This window comes from Caretta caretta, chromosome 7 (genome assembly GCF_965140235.1).
Source record: "Caretta caretta isolate rCarCar2 chromosome 7, rCarCar1.hap1, whole genome shotgun sequence".
Classification (NCBI taxonomy): domain Eukaryota; kingdom Metazoa; phylum Chordata; order Testudines; family Cheloniidae; genus Caretta; species Caretta caretta.
Window position 1 is genome coordinate 14,128,626 of NC_134212.1, and position 20,827 is coordinate 14,149,452.

At 39.5% G+C, this 20,827-nt stretch overlaps 1 protein-coding gene across 5 annotated transcripts in view; it reads left to right on the forward strand.

Annotated features, from left to right (window-relative positions):
- Positions 1-20,827, forward strand: part of LOC125640344 (contactin-4) — a 646,262-nt gene that overhangs the window by 71,276 nt on the left and 554,159 nt on the right. For 4 of the 5 annotated variants that reach the window (XM_075130265.1, XM_048858825.2, XM_075130266.1 and 1 more), the window contains exon 2: positions 191-235. The gene's annotated coding sequence lies outside the window, so the exon portion shown is untranslated. The remainder of the gene's footprint in view (positions 1-190; positions 236-20,827) is intronic. The other variant, XM_048858823.2, reaches the window with a different exon arrangement.

The following is a 20,827-nucleotide window of genomic DNA, read 5'->3' on the forward strand; positions in this document are numbered from 1 at the left end:
ATTTGAATTGCTAACCTGTAGGTTGCTGTTTCATGTTGTTGTAATAACTGTAGATTATATTCTGTTTTGTACTTGCAAATAGCTCTACCCATCCCTCCCCTCAGGTAAAAATGATGTAACACACACAATTAATCAGTTTACTGATAAAAATCACTATGTCTTATTTTCTGTATGTATTTATTTTTTTCAGGTTATGGTGAATTGAATCAAGACTACATACCATGCACTGGAGTAGGTAGAGCATTTATATTTTAATATTTACTGTTGTGTCATCTCTTATAATTCCTCTTATACCCTGCGTTTCATCATAGATTCTCAGCTTTCGAACTACATTCATTTATTGAATGATAATTTAATTGGTAGCAAAGGCCCTCTTTAACTTCTGAAAACTGAGTGGAGAAGTTTGCTTACTGTTTACCTAGTTAAATGACATAGGATCAGTAACATAGGTATAATTTTTGAATTATAGTTTATATTGCATAAATTAGGATTAGACAAAACATAGAGCACTCATGTAACTATTTTCATCTTAATTGCCTCCTTCCCCCTCATTTTTCCAAAAGTAACCTCGTTTGAGATTCCGTGTATATATCTGATAGAATGGCCTTCTCACAGAAATTGTGTTTTATATTCAGGTTATATTTTCTGTCCCTTCCTGTGGTTCTATCATAACATTTCTAAACCTGATGGTTAGTAACTCATTGAGAACCGTAAATTAAGAGTGTGTTTATTTTAATCAACTTACTTTTAAATAGGTCATGTGAGTGTAAAATGCTGGGTGCTCCGCAAAATTACATCACCTAGGTTTGAAAATTTACTAGTTTGAGATGAGATTTTGGCCTCTGTGTTTTGAGTTAGGTCTGGCACGCCAGACCACCCATTGATTTCAGTGGTGCAGGGTAAGGATTTAAATCTAAATTTCATTATGAAAGAAGTTAGGGGCCCAAGTCTGCTCCCATTCAAATCAAGATTGGCAGAAATGTGCTCATTTTGGGTCAGATACTGTATCCTATTCTATAATCTATTTTTCACCTTTTCTAATATTGAGGTAGTCAATTTCCACTGTTAAATAGCTACGTACTAGGAGTACTCATGGTAGTAAGTATTGCATTCAGTAATTTCGTTGGATCTATATAAGCCTCTTCAAAAGTTGTTCTTTGAGTCATATTTTGGGAGATGGGTATGAATTTGCTTGTGGCATTCTTCTAATCTGAGATTTGATTACTCCATCTCTACTGGGTAGTTGCAGACAGCACATCATTAAAATATTTATTTTCTCAGTTGTTCTCCTTTTCTAGATTTGAATAATTTAAAATGTTTCTCCTGGGCAGCTTGCATGTTGTGTAGAATGCCAATTGAAGAATTTTGTGTATTTATTTGAATCAAAAGAGAATTCAAGTGACTTTGTGTAAACAATGTGGTCCTGTTGGAAATTGGATCCTCTTTCTTAAGCTTGCAAAGTTATTTTTTTTCTTTTTTCTTTTTAAATATTGTTTGATAAATTTTTCTCCTGTGACACGTCAGTTTCTAATTGTCCAAAAGAAAGAGATAAAGGAAATTAATCTGAAGGAACTAATAAATTTTGCCTGAGTACGAACAGTAGGATCAAGATTTATTTTATGAAAAAGATTTCCTAACTTTGCTAGGTCTGTGTTTTTGCACTCTGAATTTTCAAAACATCAATTTGATACAAAGAAAAGTTCTGGAACAGTAATAGCTGTGCTACTAATGACCCACAAACATCAATAAAACAACTACCCTATTTACTTATCTTCTGTTTAGCAGTGCTAAACTAGATATTTTTACAAGAATGCTGTTGGTTTCAATTTGCATATAAAATGTGTTCCATTTGTATTAAATACGTCCTTAACCAACATATTTTTTTTCCAAATTTAATATATGTGCCTAGTAATGTAGTTTAAAAACAAACATTTAGTCTCCAAGATCATTTGGCAACTGCTGAATATTTGTAGTCTAACACTTATATGTACACACGCTTGATGTATTCCCTTAATGTGACGTTATAGCTGGTTTGTGATAGAAGTGTGTCTTTCTGTGGTTCAGTACGTAAGCAAGATGTTCAGTATCAGGTTTTCATTTTCCAAAAAGGGCCCAATAAGTAAAGATTTGTAGGCAAATATTTATAAACATACAATTAAAATAATGTGGAATCTGTTCCTTTATTACTTGTTGAGGTCCATGGAACATCTGCCTGCAAACATTAATCTTCTAAAGCTTTTAGCTGCAATGCTTTGTATTCAACAACTAAGTTGTCAATGTAATTTAATTAGAAATATTACCAGCGAACATACTGTACTGTTGTACATGAGCTTCAGTGCCATCATTTCCTGCTTGGAAATGCAGGACAATAGCTCTAGGGTAGGAAACTGTAACGGATGCATATTCAGTTATATAGCATACATAGCAATCAGTTATTGAAAAGATCTGAGACTATTTTTTCCCCTCAGTATTTATTGGCAAAGTGATAATTCTGGGGTGAAGGAGCAATTGTGGCAGTTGACTATTAGTAATTGTCACAGACTGACTAATATTGCATTCAGTTTGGAGACATTTCTCTATTAGTTCAATTAGTCAATGTCCTTAAATGGACTATTTAAGATCTAGATCTCCTATCTCTTTCTGTCTTCTTCAAAGGCACTGGGAGCTTTTGCTGTTCCTGTAGTCTTCTCAACCCCACTGAAGAGAATTATTCTCCTCCTAGGACTTCCTTGATCATTACTAGGCTCTTTCTCTCTCTCTCTCTCTCCTCCCTCCTCCTCCCCCCTGCAACATCCCCATCTCCTCTTATTAAGGGTCTTTTCTCTCTCCCCTACTTCCGTTCCCTCCTAGTTGTTTTCATTTCTCTTGCCAGCTCTCCCTAACGTTACATTTAGGTACTTTTTGTCTCCTCACTATTCTTCTTGAAAATATTTGTTGGATTTGTGCTACTACCATTACTCACTCACATGGCATTCTCATACCGAGGCTGTTCATGGAGGGTTAGTGTGAGGTTCTCAATATGCTGCTGTTAAAAATCCAACTTTCAATGTCTTAAACTTGTCAATAAATAAACACACGAGGCATTTCTTTGGCCTGGTTAGGCAAACAATTTTTAAACCAATTGTTTTGAAGTAATGTCAAAAATCAGTAAAACTATTTTCTGATCTTATAGCTGTGGAAGTTCTTCTATCAGAGGAAGTGGGTTCTATAGTACTTCTTCTAGCTGTTAAATTAAAAGGTTATGCACTACTTTAAGCACTGTGTAATTTTAAGTCTTTCAAAGACAGGTGCCATTAAATGAGACCCAAAGATGACCCATTACTGCAACGTGCTAAGTTTCTCTTGCAAGACAATGAGTTTTCTTTACTTCTCATGAAGTTGCATTTCAGAAGAGACCCAAAGGAAGCTTTCTGTGTCCACAGCATACCCGGATTGCATTCCTCTTGACATATACGCTTTGGACCACACTTGGTCACAGTACAATGGTGTTTAGCATTGGGGTTATTATGACTTGGAGAATGAGGGAAGGAGGAAATCTATCGGGGTCAATGCTCATTGTTTGGTGTTAATTCAGTAGTTTTATACCCACCATGGTCACGAGGTGAGATATTTGAAAGAGCTCTGTGACTAGTTTAAATTGAAAGATGCGGGTAGCTATCCAAAACAGTGTATCTTGGAAGTTCTTATATTCCTTTAACTGTTTAACTGATTTGGGGCTGATTATTTCTTTTGCTGTTCATGCAGGCTTTTGCATTGATCGCTGCAAGCCTGGCTTTCAAAATGACTGCCCTTGAGTTATATGGTATTTACTCTCCTGATAAGAGTGCACAGTGCTCAAAATAACACCAAATATCTATTAAATTAGCAAGTGTACTTACATGTTTATGAAATCAGATGGAAAAACCAATTTCTGCATCAGAGCGCATCCACTTTTCTTCACTTGGTTGATGTACAGAGAAATTATAATGGTCTTCTGAGAAGGTTAAGCTGTCATCTAGTTAAATATGTACTGAAAATAAACAATGCCTTGAAAGCTGCTGCCACTTGTGATTGATACTGACGACGGATGGTCTTTTTAAATCGTGTGTGTGTGCATGTGCAGATGCACACAAACTGCCCATTTGCCAGACATTTCAAGGTTCCTTCCTTAGATTATGATGTAATCTGGGTTTCTAGTTGCATTAGACATCCCTTCTGTTTAAGAGGAAAGTAACCGCCATGCTGAAATAGCACTAACGCTGTTGCTACAGGATAGGTTGTGGTGATTTATTGCCCACTGATTACATGAGTGACAGTGTTATATTTTGGACAATAGGGGGTCACTCCTATGAGGATTGCTTTTCTGTGACAAACAGCTCGTGGCTCTGGTATGATAATGGTGGAGGCATATTGTTATACTTTTTTTTTTTTAAAGCACTCATTACTGTGATAGATAAGCCCTTGAAGTGCATAATAAGGTTTAAGTAATTGTTAAAGGTGGTCTAGTCCTTCCAGCTTTATTTCTATAACATCACAGGACCCTGACGCCAGCACACTCAACCCTTCTCTTCATGTGACACCAGCAGTCATTTTTCCAGTGTTGTTGCTATGTGTGCTAAGCCCTGGTTGAATTTTAATTCCAATGCTTGAACAAAAGGGAGAATGAATAAAAAAAACAGTTTTAAAGAAAAGGCCAATAATGTTTATATCCATTCAGTAAACATTATCAATCAAAGTTCTCCCAGCTTTATACGTCTGTTTCCTTAACAAAAACATGTATGCTATGGCAATTTATCAAATCTGGGAGTTTAGATGATGAGCTTGAGCACTCTCTCAGGGTAACAATAAAAACAGCCTGTCTGCAGTTTTGTTGAGTGAGCACTTGAAAATGGGCAGAATAAATGTGTTGCTCTGACATGAGGAAGAGCCTCTCAGAGCTTGTTTGTGTTTTAAGGTTGGTAGTGGTGCTCCCACTGACTGATCTTTTGGAAAGTACCCTTTTGTAGTACAGAAGTCAGGTCTTGTTTGGGATTTTGAAGAAATGTACATCATGTCTACTATCACCTACTAAAAGCCCTATAAGTAGAGAATCTTCCAATGGGTGTAAAGGTGTTTGGGGCTGAAAGCAAAGAGGTCTGTCTGAGATAAGCTACATTTATTAAATGAAAGAGGGAGAGAGCCTTAAACAACAATGCTATAGGTAGCTGCTGTCATGGGCACTGTTTAAAGGGAATGAAAAACTGCTTCATGGAAAGAATTACTGTATTGAAAAATGAAATGTTGCATCACTGTAAGCAAGCATGTGGTATTGGTTCTAAAGGGCACGGCAAAACAATATGTCTGGTGCAATAAGAAAGATGAAAATTGCTACAGGAGCTGTTATTTCAGGTATTGCATCCATCATCCCATGTCTCAGGACTGGAGATGACTCAAGGGACAGTTAAGTGAATTTAGTGCTCATGAAAGATGCCAGTCCTGGAAGTGAGGTTCTCTGTTTACTCACAGGACAGGTACAGTACATGCAGCACAGATACAAGGGTTTGCCAGGCTAACTCGTACCTGACCAGAAAGGATACACTTTTAGGACTGAGGAAAGTGCAGTCTCTGGGTATCTTTTAAGACTTGCAAGCAGATTACTAACTTATATCTATTGCCATAGTGATTTGGGGTGCCTTAGGAACTGAAATGAGACCGCTATCTTATTTCCTGAAGCCTACCAAGTAATCAACAACTTTTAATGGTTTGTGACTTGGGATGAATGAACCCTAGGGACTTAGATACCAAACAGTATCAAAAGTACAATACCATATAATATCATACCATAGGCACATAGCTAGATACAGAGAGATTTAAGGTTTTGCATATCTCACAAACTAATTTCAGTTGCTCTTTTCCCCTTGTACTTTAAATCCATTATTATTTTTTTTAAAAGAGAAGGTGCACTTTTCTAGCTAGCAGAGGTTAGGGGTCTATTACAGGAGTAGGTGGGTGAGGTTCCGTGGCCTGCAAGGTGTAGGAGGTCAGAATAGATGATCATGATGATCCCTATGTATTAGGGGGAGAAAATCACCTCTTCCCAAAAGTTAGACTCAGTGACTGGTTGGTATTTGGCGTAGACCAGGGATGGGCAACCTTTGGCACACGGCCCATCAGGGAAATCCGCTGCTGGGCCGGGCCGGTTTGTTTACCTGCAGCGTCCGCAGGTACGGCCAATTGCAGCTCCCACTGGCCGTGGTTCACCATTCCAGGCCAATGGGGGCTGCAGGAAGCAGCACAGGCCAAAAGATGTGCTGGCTGCTGCTTCTCGCAGCCCACATTGGTGAATTGGTGATCTTCATAAGAACGGTTCCATGTCTTACTATTCATCTGCTAAGTCAACTAGTCCCACTGCTCATTTTAATTTAATATTATTCAAACTACTACCAGTGTGAGTGCTTGAAGAGTCACTACCAGAAGAGTCATTAAACTTTGTGAGTCAGAATGATAAATTCAGCCACTATTCCCATCTTAATAAGAATGAGGTAAAGGTAATGTCTGTGTTCCACATTTCCGTAATTTAAATATTCTCAGAGTTAACTAGGGCAAAAAGCATTAGTACTCTACAAAGCCCTTTTCAGAATGAAAGAGAATTTAGAGGCAGCAGCAGCTTGATCAGAATGCTGCATCAAAATGAACATGAAAGAGCTTTCTTGGGTGTGAAAGGCAAGGCAGTCAGAATTGAACCATAGCAAAATTAAATGCAAAAACCTTGTTTGGTGCTGCAGAGTTGAAAGAGGAATCTCTTCTTTGGCTGAAGCAATGGCTGTCACAATTTTAAATATTAAAAGAAATAATTCTCTTAAGCTTCAGTACAGGAGAGAGAGGTTATAGGCAAACTAATTGAAGAAGGTATGGAGCGCAAAGAAATGAAGGGCTAAAGAGGTAAGCCAAAGATTTATTAAGATTTATTGGCTCTTCAAACTAGTGACCAAATAAATCAAATGTTCCTAATATCTATTATAAGAATTACCAGGCTGGATCATACAAATGGTCCATCTGTGGTTAGATGTTGATAGATGTTTAGCTCTGTGTGTGTGTGTGTGTCTGTGTGTCTGTGTGTGTGTTCCCTCTGTTTGCCACCCCAGCCCTATGCAGACAGCTGACACAGCAGACCTTGAGCGAACCGCCCAATGGCCACAATATCTGTTAAGGGATGAAGCCACCCTGCCAGGTTTATTGTCAACGAAGCATGGTACTAGTATCCCACAGTCTCTACCGGACCACTAATGCCCGAAACAGTGGACCAGCTCAGTAAACAGCGGGCCTTTTTGTTCCTCCTTAGGCTAGACAGAGATACTCCCTTTGAGATACATTTTTATCCCCCGATACAAAGAAGTTAGTACTGCCCCTCTAACATAGTCAGTTACTGCCCCCTGATGTGGCTAGTTATCACCCATTTTGGTTCAATCAAAACAACTCTATTACGTACTGTCATCCTGATCTTATCTTTTAGGAGGGGTCAGTGTGTTCCTGTTATCCTTGGGGAATGCTTTTGTACCATCCTTGATATCGGGATGTTCTGGTACCATATCGGGATGTATTTGTGTGAGTACTCTGTGACTAGCACTTCTTAGGAATGTGTACTTCTGCAATATCAACCCTGTTCTTGCCAGATTCTGTGAGCAAGTCCTGCCTCATACCAGGCCCCTGATACAATGGCTTATGTCTCAGGCTCTCTTCCTACTACACCATCTAATCCAGTGTCCTGTATTCTGACAGTGGCCGATGTCAGATGCTTCAGAGGGAATGAACAGGGCAATTATTGAGTGATCCATCCCCTGTTGTCCACTCCCAGCAGTTGTATGTATTATTTGTATTTGACCAGGATCCTACTGCTCTGGGCACTATACAAACAGAGAACCAAAAGACTGTCCCTGCCACAAAGAGCTTAGGTTTCAGAGTAGCAGCCGTGTTAGTCTGTATTCGCAAAAAGAAAAGGAGTACTTGTGGCACCTTACAGGTTTCAGAGTAGCAGCCATGTTAGTCTGTATTCGCAAAAAGAAAAGGAGTACTTGTGGCACCTTACAGGTTTCAGAGTAACAGCTGTGTTAGTCTGTATTCGCAAAAAGAAAAGGAGTACTTGTGGCACCTTAGAGACTAACCAATTTATTTGAGCATAAGCTTTCATGAGCTACAGCTCACTTCATCGAAAAGTACTCCTTTTCTTTTTACAAAGAGCTTACAGTCTAAGCAGACAATACTGTCTGAATCCTGTTCACTAGGTAGCCTGCTTTCTTTTGTGTGTGATTACGTATTGCAGTATGAAGATACTGCTCAATCATAGATGGGGAGGATAGAAAGGCAGAGTCATACTAGGAGGTGCCAATTAACTGTGGCAAGGTGATCAGCATCCTCAACTCCTTAGTTAATGAGACGCTTGTCACCTCCCAGATTCAGGCCCAGAGCCAAATTAAAAGTAGCCCTACCTTGAAATGAAAAAGGGAAATCAGGTTTCTGAGATTAATAGTGTTTTCTGTCACTATAAATTAGATCGGCTTTACAAGCTTTTCAACAAGCTAAATAAGAATGAATGTTTTTTGCCACGGATAGTAAACCACCACCTTATCTGTCATTCTGACCAGTTATTAAAATAGTTTCCTTTTGCTATTAATTCTCCTGTTGTTAATTGCCTTGTACATCTTGACAATGCCACTGGCAGTTTGTAATAGCGTCAATTAACATTTAGGAAATTCAGCCCAGTCACCCATTTACTCCTAATAAACATTAAACAGTTAAACATTTGCTTAAGGAATGCTGGTAAAATGCATTGACATTGTGTTTTCCAGGTTACTCCAGAGTACCTTACTCTGAAGTCAATCTGATTTTGGAATAAGGTACTGTTCAACAGAAAGAATGAGGGTAGCACAGTTGGAGCCTTTGCTATTAAGAATAGCAACAATAACAATGCTTGAGTAAATGATTTCAATTTGGTTTACAAGGGCAAAATTTGGTCCCAGTACATTTCAGCTAGTATGTTCTTAAACATCTCTAGTGCTGACTCCTCTATCATCCTATTTGATTAAAACAAGGGAACAATGCATCAATCCATCAGTTTAAAACAACATACAAAAATCCTTAGTCAAATCTTGGAGTCTGTTCTCAGTGTTCTTTTTGAAGCCAAAGTTACCATTGCAGCTGACGGGAGTTTTGCTTGGGAAAGAACTTGAGGATTTGATCCTTTAGATCATGTTTAATTTTTTTCCTTTTTCATGAACAGATCATTGATCTAGTTCTGCCACAGTAAGTTCTGTAAACAAACACCCTTCATTTCTTATGCTATTTGCTTTCAAGTAATTTTTCATTGCCCCACTTTTCCTTTTGCCTCTGATAAAAGTATATAATTACTTTATCTTCTGAAGTTCTGTTAACCTCTTTCACTAACAATGACCCAATTCTCACTGACTAGGAGTAGCCATATTGATAGCAAGGTGCCACACGGCCTAAGAAAGGACATCAGAATCAGGCCCTTGTTTTGCCTGCAATATCTAATTGCTACCTTATACTCCTGTCTTGTTACTTCCTCCCTTTTTCGTTTAAGGTACAACTCCCTGTCACCCTTCAAATCTTTCAGAAGTTATCAGTACAGTCACATTGACCTTTCCATTTTCCTTCAATTTTATCTTGTAAAAGAATTGCTTTCCACTGATTGCCTTTGCTGTAGCATCCTGACTGTATTCCAGGCCTTCTCTATCTTCTTACTTCTTACTATTTCCACCCATAGAATGATGCATGCTACTTCTTCTAAACTTGCTGAAATCAAGTGCAATATGTAAACTCCCCAATTTGAAAATCTTAATGCAAGGCCTGATCATGCATCCAGTGAAGTATATTGCAAAACCCCACTGATTTCAGTAGTGCAAGATCGCACTCATGGTGTTCTGCTCATAAGCTCTTCTTCACCAGCAGCTCGAGGGTCTGACTTATTTCCCCTTTAGTATGTAATCTAAAATTCCATTTGATCTCCTCACTCATTGACACATGAAGTTATCTTCTGTACAGTCCAATGACTTCCTTGATGACTTTACTCTTAACAAAAGTTTGAGTTAAAATCATTCATGAGTAATAGTGGCCTGTGATTTTTTTTGTGTGTGTGTGTGTGTGTGTGATTTTCTATGTGTATTCTAGAATTAAATCATCATTTCTGTCATGATTTAGGAATATGAGATACTTACTGAAAATTTGTATCCCTCATCTTTGTCTCTTCTTCTGTCTTCTAAAATGTCACTGTTGCCACTTATTTCATTATCTGTCTTTTGTATATAGTATAAATACTCTTGCTGTGGTACGTAAGCTCCTTGCGCACACCCTTGTCCATTCAAAATAAATTGTACCCTGCAATATTGACAATCCAGTGATCTGGTTTATTACCCCCTCTTTTTGTGATAACATTACAGGATACAAGGGTCATAATTCTTCTCCTGTACCTCTTATCATAACCTTTTCTTAATTGTCTCCTAATATACTAGCATCCTAGAAGGTTCATTGCTTAGTTTGTATGTATTTTTGGCCAGTTTCTACTCTTGATAACTTAAATTTACACTGGAGTTAACTGCCCTGAGGCCAATGGAGTCACTCTGGATTTATAGCTTGTCTCCCCTCCGCCCCCCAGTTGGCTTTCCATTGTGATGTTTCCTGGGTTACTTAGGGTTGTGAGGAAGCCTTGTCTATACCTGCCGGTGGTCAGCTCCCCAACCCCACCAGCCATGGGCAACAAAAGTACTCCCCTCTAGGCCAATGCAGGCCCTGTTTATTCTCTATAGGTTAGTGATAGGCGCACACTAACCCTTGAGCCCTCCGAGGGTGCTCCTGGAGTGATCAGCTGCTGGTCCACTAGACACACTCAGAGATCTGCAGCTCCCAAAGAGGCAGTACAACCCAGCTTACCAGTTTCCCTTCAGATCACTGTTCTGTGTAATACCTGCTGAACTTAGATATGTTTGTCATGCTGTCTGGAGTGGCTCACAACTGTGAGTGCCTACCTCAGAGCAGACTGTTGGAAAACATGGGCAGACACCCCAAACTGTTGCTATGTTCCATAATTAGGTTTCACCAAGCCAGTAACAAATGTGACGTCCTGGATCACTATAGCAATTTTACCATGGTGTCACAATTCCCTTAGACTCTCCAGCCTATCTTGCCACCCAGACAAACGGGACTTAAACACCAAATCACACCACATCCAGTTTTTTCCCAGTCCCAGGAGACCAGTCACTTACCCCAGATCAATTGGTCCTCTGGATCTTACAAGACAGTGCCGGTAGCCAATTCTATAAGAAACTAACTGAATGAGTATTAGCTAGGAAAAAAGAATGAGGGTTATTGAAAGGTTAAAGCTGGTAAAATATATGTACAGGTGAATCAGTTTGTAACTCCAAATGGTGGCACAGATGTAATAAACTGTGAGTTTCCCCAAAGTCTTCAGGGTACTCAGATTGTCTCTAGGGATCTCGACTGTGCATCTGGCACACTCCACTGTAAGAGTCCAGACAGTCAGAGATAAAGGATCTTTCTTTGAATCCATATTTATATCTTCTCACTGAAGACAAACTGACAGTCTCTCTACCCATGTGGGCTTTTCCTCTGATGACAGGGAGTGAGGAATGCACTTTGAGCCTCTGACCTCAGGTCATCATCACAATGGCCATTTACTTTGGAATTAACACCTTGGCTGACAAAGTCCTTCATTACCATTCTCCCAGGCTTCTCTTGATGCCTGAGTTCTTTAGTTACAGGGGGATTTACAATATAAAAGTTTGATATTACATTCTGACAGGAACAGATATGAGAAAACAATGGATGTAACAGCCCATTAGTTTTGTGAAGTCTAAATACCCAAAACACTAATCGCTTTGATCTATAGTAATAGACAAGTGAATTGACCTGAATACAGGTTTCAGAAAGAAAAGGAGTACTTGTGGCACCTTAGAGACTAACCAATTTATTTGAGCATAAGCTTTCGTGAGCTACAGCTCACTTCATCAGATGCATACTGTGGAAAATACAGTGGGGAGATTTATATACACAGAGAACATGAAACAATGGATGTTACCATACACACCGTAAGGAAAGGTTTCAGAGGAACAGCCGTGTTAGTCTGAATTCGCAAAAAGAAAAGGAGTACTTGTGGCACCTTAGAGACTAACCAATAAATTGGTTAGTCTCTAAGGTGCCACAAGTACTCCTTTTCCTTTTACCGTAAGGAAAGTGATCAGGTAAGGTGAGCTATTACCAGCGGGGGGGGGGGGGGGAGAGAAACACCTTTTGTAGTGATAATCAAGGTGGGCCATTTCCAGCAGTTGAGAAGAATATGTGAGGAACAGTGGGGGGGGGGGGGAGGACGGCAATAAACATGGGGAAATAGTTTTACTTTGTGTAATGACCCATTCGCTCCCAGTCTTTATTCAAGCCTAAGTTAATTGTATCCAGTTTGCAATACAGTCTAGCATGACCTGGGTCAGCCAGCATCACAATGTTGATGGTGAAAACAAGTAAAAGTTTATTTAACAACGTATAGAGATATGAAAAGTTACAAGTCAAATAGTGGAAACAAATGGTAATATGTAAAATAAAATCACAACATGCATCCTACAGCATAGACTTGATTAACAAAATATTGCCTTGTCTTAAAGAAGCTGAGCTCACCCAAAGTCTTCGCAGCATTTTCAAGGCAGGTTGGTTAGAATCATAGAACCAGGTTTCAGAGGAACAGCCGTGTTAGTCTGTATTCGCAAAAAGAAAAGGAGGACTTGTGGCACCTTAGAGACTCAATAAATGCTCAAATAAATTGGTTAGTCTCTAAGGTGCCACAAGTACTCCTTTTCTTTTTGCGAATCATAGAACCGTCAGCTTAGGAGGGACTGCAAGGGTCATCTAGTCTATCCCCCTGCCAAGATGCAGGATTTTTTGTGTCTGAACCATCCAAGACAGATGGCTATCCAGCCCCCTTTTGAAGACCTCCAGTGAAGGAGAGTGCACGACCTCCCGAGGCAGTCTGTTCCATTGTCCTGCTGTTCTTACAGTTAGGATGTTAGTTTGACCCAGCTGTCTTAAAACAGAATACACTTGCAGTTTATCTCCTCATTGTACTCCCAGTTATACCCCCCAATTCCATTGTCTTTACCTATAAATGGAATGCTCCCTGCTGTTTTTTTGTTTTTTGCTGCATATCTTCTCTCATGTGAATTCACAATCTCTTCAATAGTCTCAGGTTTAGCAATGCAAATAGACTTACACTGTGAGACACACAATGATCAGCCAGAGAAGAGTCTACTACCCCCTGCCTACATGAAACCTGTTTATCACCTTATGACCTGTCATAACTCTCAGATCTTAAGTATACAGTTTTCATACATAACTCCTTAAATACCATCTGTACATAGATCTCACAATGATTAGGATGACTGGTGCATTATTGGCTGTTGGTAGAGACCTCATGTGGCCCTTTGGTGTACTGTTATATAGACATTTGACCCGGAAGGCCCCTATAAACCACCATGCAACCATTATGCCCTCTGCTAGTTGGCACTAATGGGTCTGTGGGTCGAACCTTTATTTTGTATTTGTTTGCTACTCATTCCTGTTTTACTTTGTTTGATTGTGTAGCCCCACTTTCCTTGTCAGTTCATACTCTAAATCTCCTAGATAGACTTTAAAATTGGGAGAGCAGTTAATCCGAACCCACTTGAAAAGTAAGAAAAGAGGGAACGTCTGAGTTCTGCACCACGAGACCCCTGTGACAGGGGAGGAAGTCTGAGCCAAGGATGAACTTCATTATATGCAATCCTGGAACCAAAAATGCCATGGGCCCATTCAGGAGGGTGATGCCTGATTCAATTATTCAGTGACATTCACCCAGCTGGGCAGAAATGACATGTGGCATTGCTAAGGCTCCCAGACTCATGTCTCATGTTTGACATGTCCTCTAATTGCATTACTCAATTATTTTCTTTCTTTCTGTGTTCAGAAGAAAAAAATGTCAGCACGGAATAAATTATTCTAGAAGAGTCTATACCAAGGCTCCAATCCTACAATAGAATTTCATGTGAATCATTTTTCCCCACTAAAAATGCAAATTCAGGGAGACTGTAATAATTCATGAATGTGAGTTGGTGTTAGTTGTGTTGGCTGGTAAATTGTTTCAGTTGAATAAAGAACGATACATTCAGAAATATTGAAAAGGTTCGTTTGGGCATTTCTGAAGAGAAATGTTTTGACTTTTTTTGTTTCAGAAAGAGGTTTCATTTCAAAATGTCAGTTTTTATTTTAAAAAATGTAAAAGGTTAAAAATCTCAAAACATATTATTATATGGGGAAGGGGAACCACCAAACCAAAAAATCAATTATTTGCACAGCTCTATCAAGAACGCAGTTTAAAGATAAGACTCCACACAGATGTAGCACTGCAAACAATTGCAGTATCTGAGCCCTAGACTCTATACTTTTGGTTGATCATTGAGAATATGGAAAGCTGCAATTTGATTTTCTATAGATGGCTCATGTTGACTTCGCCCCATTTTCCTGATAATCACCTACCAGTTTCCATTTGGTACTCGATACAACCCCGTGTTAATGTGGTTAGAATGTGTTTTAAACTGGGATCGGAGTGTCATGTCTATAAAGGTCTCTGATCTTATTTACCTTCTGACCCAGAAGTGTGTACATCAGCCTATCTCTTCCAAGCTGCTCAGATACAGTTTGCAAGAGCTAGAAATAATTGTGCAGTGTGTTGCAAGTAACATGAGGCAGGCGGTATTCTAGCTCTCTCCTTGCAATGGACAGTTGTGAGTCGGAAGTTAGTGGTTTAATTTCCAGACAAAACTGTTTACCTTGAAGATGTCTGGGTATTCTCTGTTTGTACAGTTTTTTATTATTGTCAGAACTGATCATCTAAATCTGCATCACTGTATGTGTGAGATGCATGCTAAAAGTGATTTTATTATTTGGACGAGTCTCTAACATGCTGTCGTCTTCATTTTATTTTCATTCCCTTCTCTTTAGTGCTTTCTGCGACTTACTGTAACTCACAAATCATATTGTCTCTGCTTATTACCCAAGCCCATCTCCAGCTGGTGAAATGCAGTTTCTGCACTGCTATTTTCAGGCCCTTTTTCTTCATCATGTCCTGAGTTTACTCCATGCATTTTTTTTTAATATACCGGTTCCAAGTATTTTTATAACCCCCATATACAGCATATTCCATGAAATTGTTTGTACAAAATTCACACTCTAAACTAAAGTAATACACCCAGTGGTTCCTAAAAAAGGGATGCATTATATTTCTCTTCTGCTGCTACAGCCAGATATGTTTTTCACTTTAACTTCTATTCCAGCTTCCGCATATAATTTTGAATTCCAAAGCAATCTCTGTACCAAAGCATTCCTATCTTTTGTAGTATTTTGACTAATGAGGTGTGGCTAGTACCAGCTTGGAATTTCTTGTACATTGCAACCAAGTAAAGTTCCTGTTAAAGGGAGAGAAGAGGCAGTGAACATAGCGCCAAAGAAGTAAAAAGCAGATTCATTTTCATGTATTCATGTGTGAAAAGGATGAGAAATGGCCTAGGACCAAGTTAATTAACTGTTTCATTGAGTGAAAGATGTCAGTTAGGAATTGGTAATACCTTCCATCTGAACTGCTTCATGAGTAAAGAACAACACCGCCGTGTGAGCAAGTGGTTTCTGAATGATACTGAAATGTCAAAGTATTGGGCACAGTTTTAGGGTTTGGTCTTTTACTTTTGAATGTTATCTCTTAGCAGAGTTATCATTTCCAACTTTTCAATTAAGGACGGCAGCATCAGCAGACTGACAAGTTTTCTGCTGGAGATTACGGACACCAGAAGGACCAATGCCATAGAGTAAAAGGGAAACTTGTGATTGTTGTTCTAGATCTTGGCTTTGGATGCGGAGACATAAATGAATGAGGCACTGTTCATTATTAGAGAACTTTAAGTGAACTAAAAGTATCTAACTGCCTGGGAGAATATTTAATGATCCTGTCCCTGCACCATGCAAAGGAGAGGGAGAAAATATTAAGAAAAACTGGGCTGGTGGAAGGATCTCGTAATGGTACTTGGTCAAAGTCAAACTACAAAGTGAGTTGCAAGGCACCATTCAATGGTAAAGCACTTGGGGAAAAAGGAGGCTTTAATAATCAAGTGTTTTTACTATTATTTCCCATAAGAGGCTTGAAAACGGCTCCGCTTCACTAATGTTTTATATCTGTGCCTTAAGCCAGTAAACTGTGTTATGTGTCCTTGTTCTGTAGAAATGCAATTTCACATACTGTAGATTAGGTAACTTCAATAATCGTTTACTGATGTAATACTGCCCTCTGCTTAAGAAATGCCAAACTTCATTGAACAGTTATAAGCCTGTTTTTTGTTTTTTTTAAAAGGAAAGAATATATCTGTAAGCAAAAAGTGAAATGTTTAGAGGTGGGCATTTTTATCTGGAAATTTGACCGAGGCCCAGATGTGGAGTTTGGATTCTGGAATCCAGGTCTGCAACACAAAACAAAGTCCATAAATAGCATTACTGTCTGAATCTAATATATTAAAATTGGATCCTATTACTAATATTGTGTCATGTTCTTTTGCATGACTATAAAAGTATTAAATTTGTGTTTTACAGAGGCTTTATGCCAGAATAAATAACATAATTATGAGTCCATTAGGAGCTTCTTGATTGGGAAATGTCATTCTGCATAAGAAAGCAGGTAATTTACTTCTGTATGAATATCAGAAGGATTCATTGTGATTAATGTTGTTGAAATAAATACCAAAGGGACAAATAATTTTTTGCTACTCATCTGGGATGACCTAATGCACTTCTTGGTTCTGCCTCATTCTGAAACCGAGTAAAATGGCCATTTCAGAATAATGTACATAAATATTTTTTCCCTTTTAACCACTGCAGGCATATTAATATAATGATGATAATATAGTATTAAAATGGCCCATGATAATATCCTGAAGTTTCATTTTTAGAGATCACTGGACTGTAGTTTCAGAGGAACAGCCGTGTTAGTCTGTATTCACAAAAAGAAAAGGAGTACTTGTGGCACCTTAGAGACTAACCAATTTATTTGATCATGAGCTTTCGTGAGCTACAGCTCACTTCATCAGATGTATACCGTGGAAACTGTTGTTACTGAGTCACTGGAAAGGAAGTTCACTCAACAATGATCCCATCTGGCTAATTAAAGTAACAGGTTCTGAGGAAACCTCCTTTTTTTTTTCGTTAGTGGAAGGAAGGTGAATACACCAAAGATCAACAGGGTTGGGAGTGAAGATGGGGGCTGGGAGGAATGGAAGATCCTCCATGAACTGAGAGAATTGTATGTATTCACAATGTCACCTTTTCAATGGCATCTCCAATTTGTTTGCTGTGAGTGCAACTCTGCAGACAAATGATGATAGGTACTGTGGTTGATAAGCAGGTTGCTAGATCCTACAAGCCAGATTAACTCCTATATGCTGTAAATATTTTTTCTCAATTCCAGCTGAAGGTGCAAAACCAGAAGCCATTTCTAAAAGATAGTGCCAAGAGCACAGAAAGTACATGTGATCCAGTCACACTGATTATGTTAACACCATTTACACAAGGAGAAATTTAATCATATTTAAATATGTAAACTCCATTTGACCTTTTATCTTCATTCAATGTGACTTTCACATCATTATTGCTGGTACTTCTGCACTGAGCTCATTTACATATACTGGTGTATCCCTGTCATTATTTTGATTTAGAAGGAACTAAAAAGGCACCAATCCTAGGCTCTAGGCACCCATGATATTATTGTGGGAAACCAAAGATCTATCAGCAAATGCTATTGTATATTTAGGGCTCTACCAAATTCACAGTCCATTTTGCTTAATTTCGTGGTCATAGGATTTTAAAAATCAGAAATTTCATGATTTCAGCTATTTAAATCTAAAATTTCACGGTGTTGTAATTGTAGGGGCCCTGACCCAAAAAGGAGTTGTGGGGGTGTCACAAGGTTATTGTAGGGGGCAGAGTCACCACCAGTAGCAGTGCAGAAGTGAGGATGGCATGGTATGGTGCTGCCACCCTTACTTCTGCGCTGCTGCCTGCAGAGTGGGGCCCTCAGACAGCAGCCAGCACTCTCCAGCTGCCCAGCTCTGAAAGCAGCAGTGCAGAAGTAAAAGTGGCATGGTATGGTATTGCCTCCCTTACTTCTGGGCTGCTGCTGGCAGGGTGCTGTCTTCAAAGCTGGGTGCCTGGCCAAGAGCTGCTGCTCTCTGGCCACCTAGCTCTGAAGGCAGCAAAGAAGTAAGAGTGGCAATACCACGACCCCCCTTAAATAACCTTGCAACATCCCTGCAACTCCCTTTTGGGTCAGGACCCCCAGTTTCAGAATCGCTGGTCTCCCCCGGGAAAGTATACTGTATAGTATAGGGTAAAAAAGACTAGATTTCACGGCGGAAGACCAGATTTCACGGTCCATGGTGCGTTTTTCATGGCCATGAACTTGGTAGGGCCCTACATATATATACCATTCCAAGATAGCCACAGTCGGGCATCAGCCTCCTCCACACAAGGCCTGGTAAAAAGGTGATCTTTGCATTGTGCCCTGAAGTTCAGCAGATAGAGGTTGTTTTGGACAAAGGGAGTACAAAGTCCAGGGTCCTTTATAGAAATAGTTTCACCAGGAGCACCTTTCCTTTCAAACTGAAGGAGCTCCATCTTGGGCATCTTTGTGAACCTCAGCTGTGGCAATGTGGCACAGGGAAATATGTGATCTCTGAAGTAACAAGATCCCAAGCCACTTAAGGTCAAAACTAACACCTTGAGCTACAGAAACCCACAAGCAACCGTCAAAGACCTCAGAACAGCAATGTAATATACTTGCAATGAGAGATCCTGTTTGTCAGCAGGCTGTTGAATTCTGCATCAGGTTTGCTAAATTGATTTAAGATGTAGCCCCCAAGTAGAGCCTAACCTAGAGGTGACAGACTTATGAATCACTGTGCTGAGGGCCATATCTGAAATAAAGGTCACAGATACAAAGGAGAATTGTTCTGATATGTGGCTATGCAGCAATAACTAGAAATCTACTGAGACTTCCAGGTTGCAAACTCAGATGAAAAATGTCAGGCAAACGCGTGCAATCAGAGAGACAGATAAAATAATCTATTTGCAGCTTGGATTTGCTTTCCTCATTCCACCAGACCAACTCTTTTTTTATCTTGGCTGAGCCTCAGTTTGTTAGCTCTCGGTTGTACTTCAATCTCGGCAAGATATTGAACCAAGGCACTAATCTGCACCATTTAGGCTGGAAGAGAAAAGACATGTTAAAACAAGTGTCGTCAACATACTGAACGCACCACAGCCCCTCTTCTTCACTTCATGATCTCATGCCTATTGAAGTGAATGGGAAGATTCCCACTGTATAAGCCCCTGCGCATCCTAATGACCTTATACACATTTCTCCCTTGTTCAATAATATGGAACTTTGTAGAAATCCACATGTACAATATCCAGACACTTACAGAGCCAGGCCCTCAGCCAGTATAAATCAATGAAGCTCCGTTGGCTATTGATTTATCCCGCCTGCAGATCTGTCCCATGTTCCGTCAATGACTCCATGTGAAAAGCAAGCCAATTTCTAAGCTCTTTTTTATGTCTAACTGAAGGGAGTACAATGAGATGACAGCACTAAAACTGGGATGCATATGTGTTATATATAAATATTAGATGCAATATTATGTTCTGCTTTTTTTTTAAAAAAAATAATCTGTTTGGCACTCTGTGTTATGGAGGGCCTAATGAGGTCCATAGCAAGTGCATAAATTATTGCTGCCTTATGTGGTACTGCTAATTTATGCACATCAAGTTTTGAAAATGTTATAGAATTCTTCAGAAGAGAAAATTTGCAACTTTGTAAGTTAACCCAACTCTTTACCCAATTCTGCCAGCTCCTCCATCAGACACATGCTGTAGTTTATTGAAAACTCTGTTAAAATTGTAGGCTGTCACTTTAAAATTAAGGGGTTTTCCTGATCTGGCTTGCAGGTTAAGGGGCTCTCTAGGGGTGTGTATAAACTGGGCCTTGGAACCGTCAGTCTGCAGACAGCCTTCCTGTAGTAAAGTTGTGTGAGTTGTGCCTCTCTGTTTTAGGGAGCAGCCTGCTGTGTGTCTTTCTGGAGTTCTTGTATGTTATCATTGTGAATGCTAAGAAATGAAGTAGTGCTACATTGCAACCTTCCAGCAAGAATATTTCTATATTTATGTAACTTCTCTACATGTATGCTGTGAACATAACACACACTTGCGTGCAAGGGAGGAGGAGGAGTAGAATGCCAGCTAGGAAAGGATCAAGGATAATTAATAAAACAATCATGTAGACCAAGTGGTCGAAATGCATAGGGGAAACGCTTAGGAGAATGAGGCCTTCATTTCTTCTTGCCTATTACTAGAGCTGACTGAAAATTCACCACCTGAAATTCATTGCATGAATGCAGCATCCATGTATTTCTAGCAGAATGTATGTGAGGATTCATCCCGCTAATTAATTTGTCCAAAATTATTCCATGAACATCTTTTCAGTATTGATGTGGAGAAGGAAGCAATGAGACATTAACCTTTCTCTGGTGTATGTTGAGGCTGCAACTTTATTAAACAATCAACCAATGAGGAACCGGTCCCCAAATTATCTGACAGGGCAGTAACAGTGCAGATTTTAACTGGTCACCAATGACCCTGGATTCTATACACCTGTGGAGAGGTATGAGGGCAATACTCCCTCAACATCCCCAAGCCCGCCTGGGGACCCTGGCAGGAACCA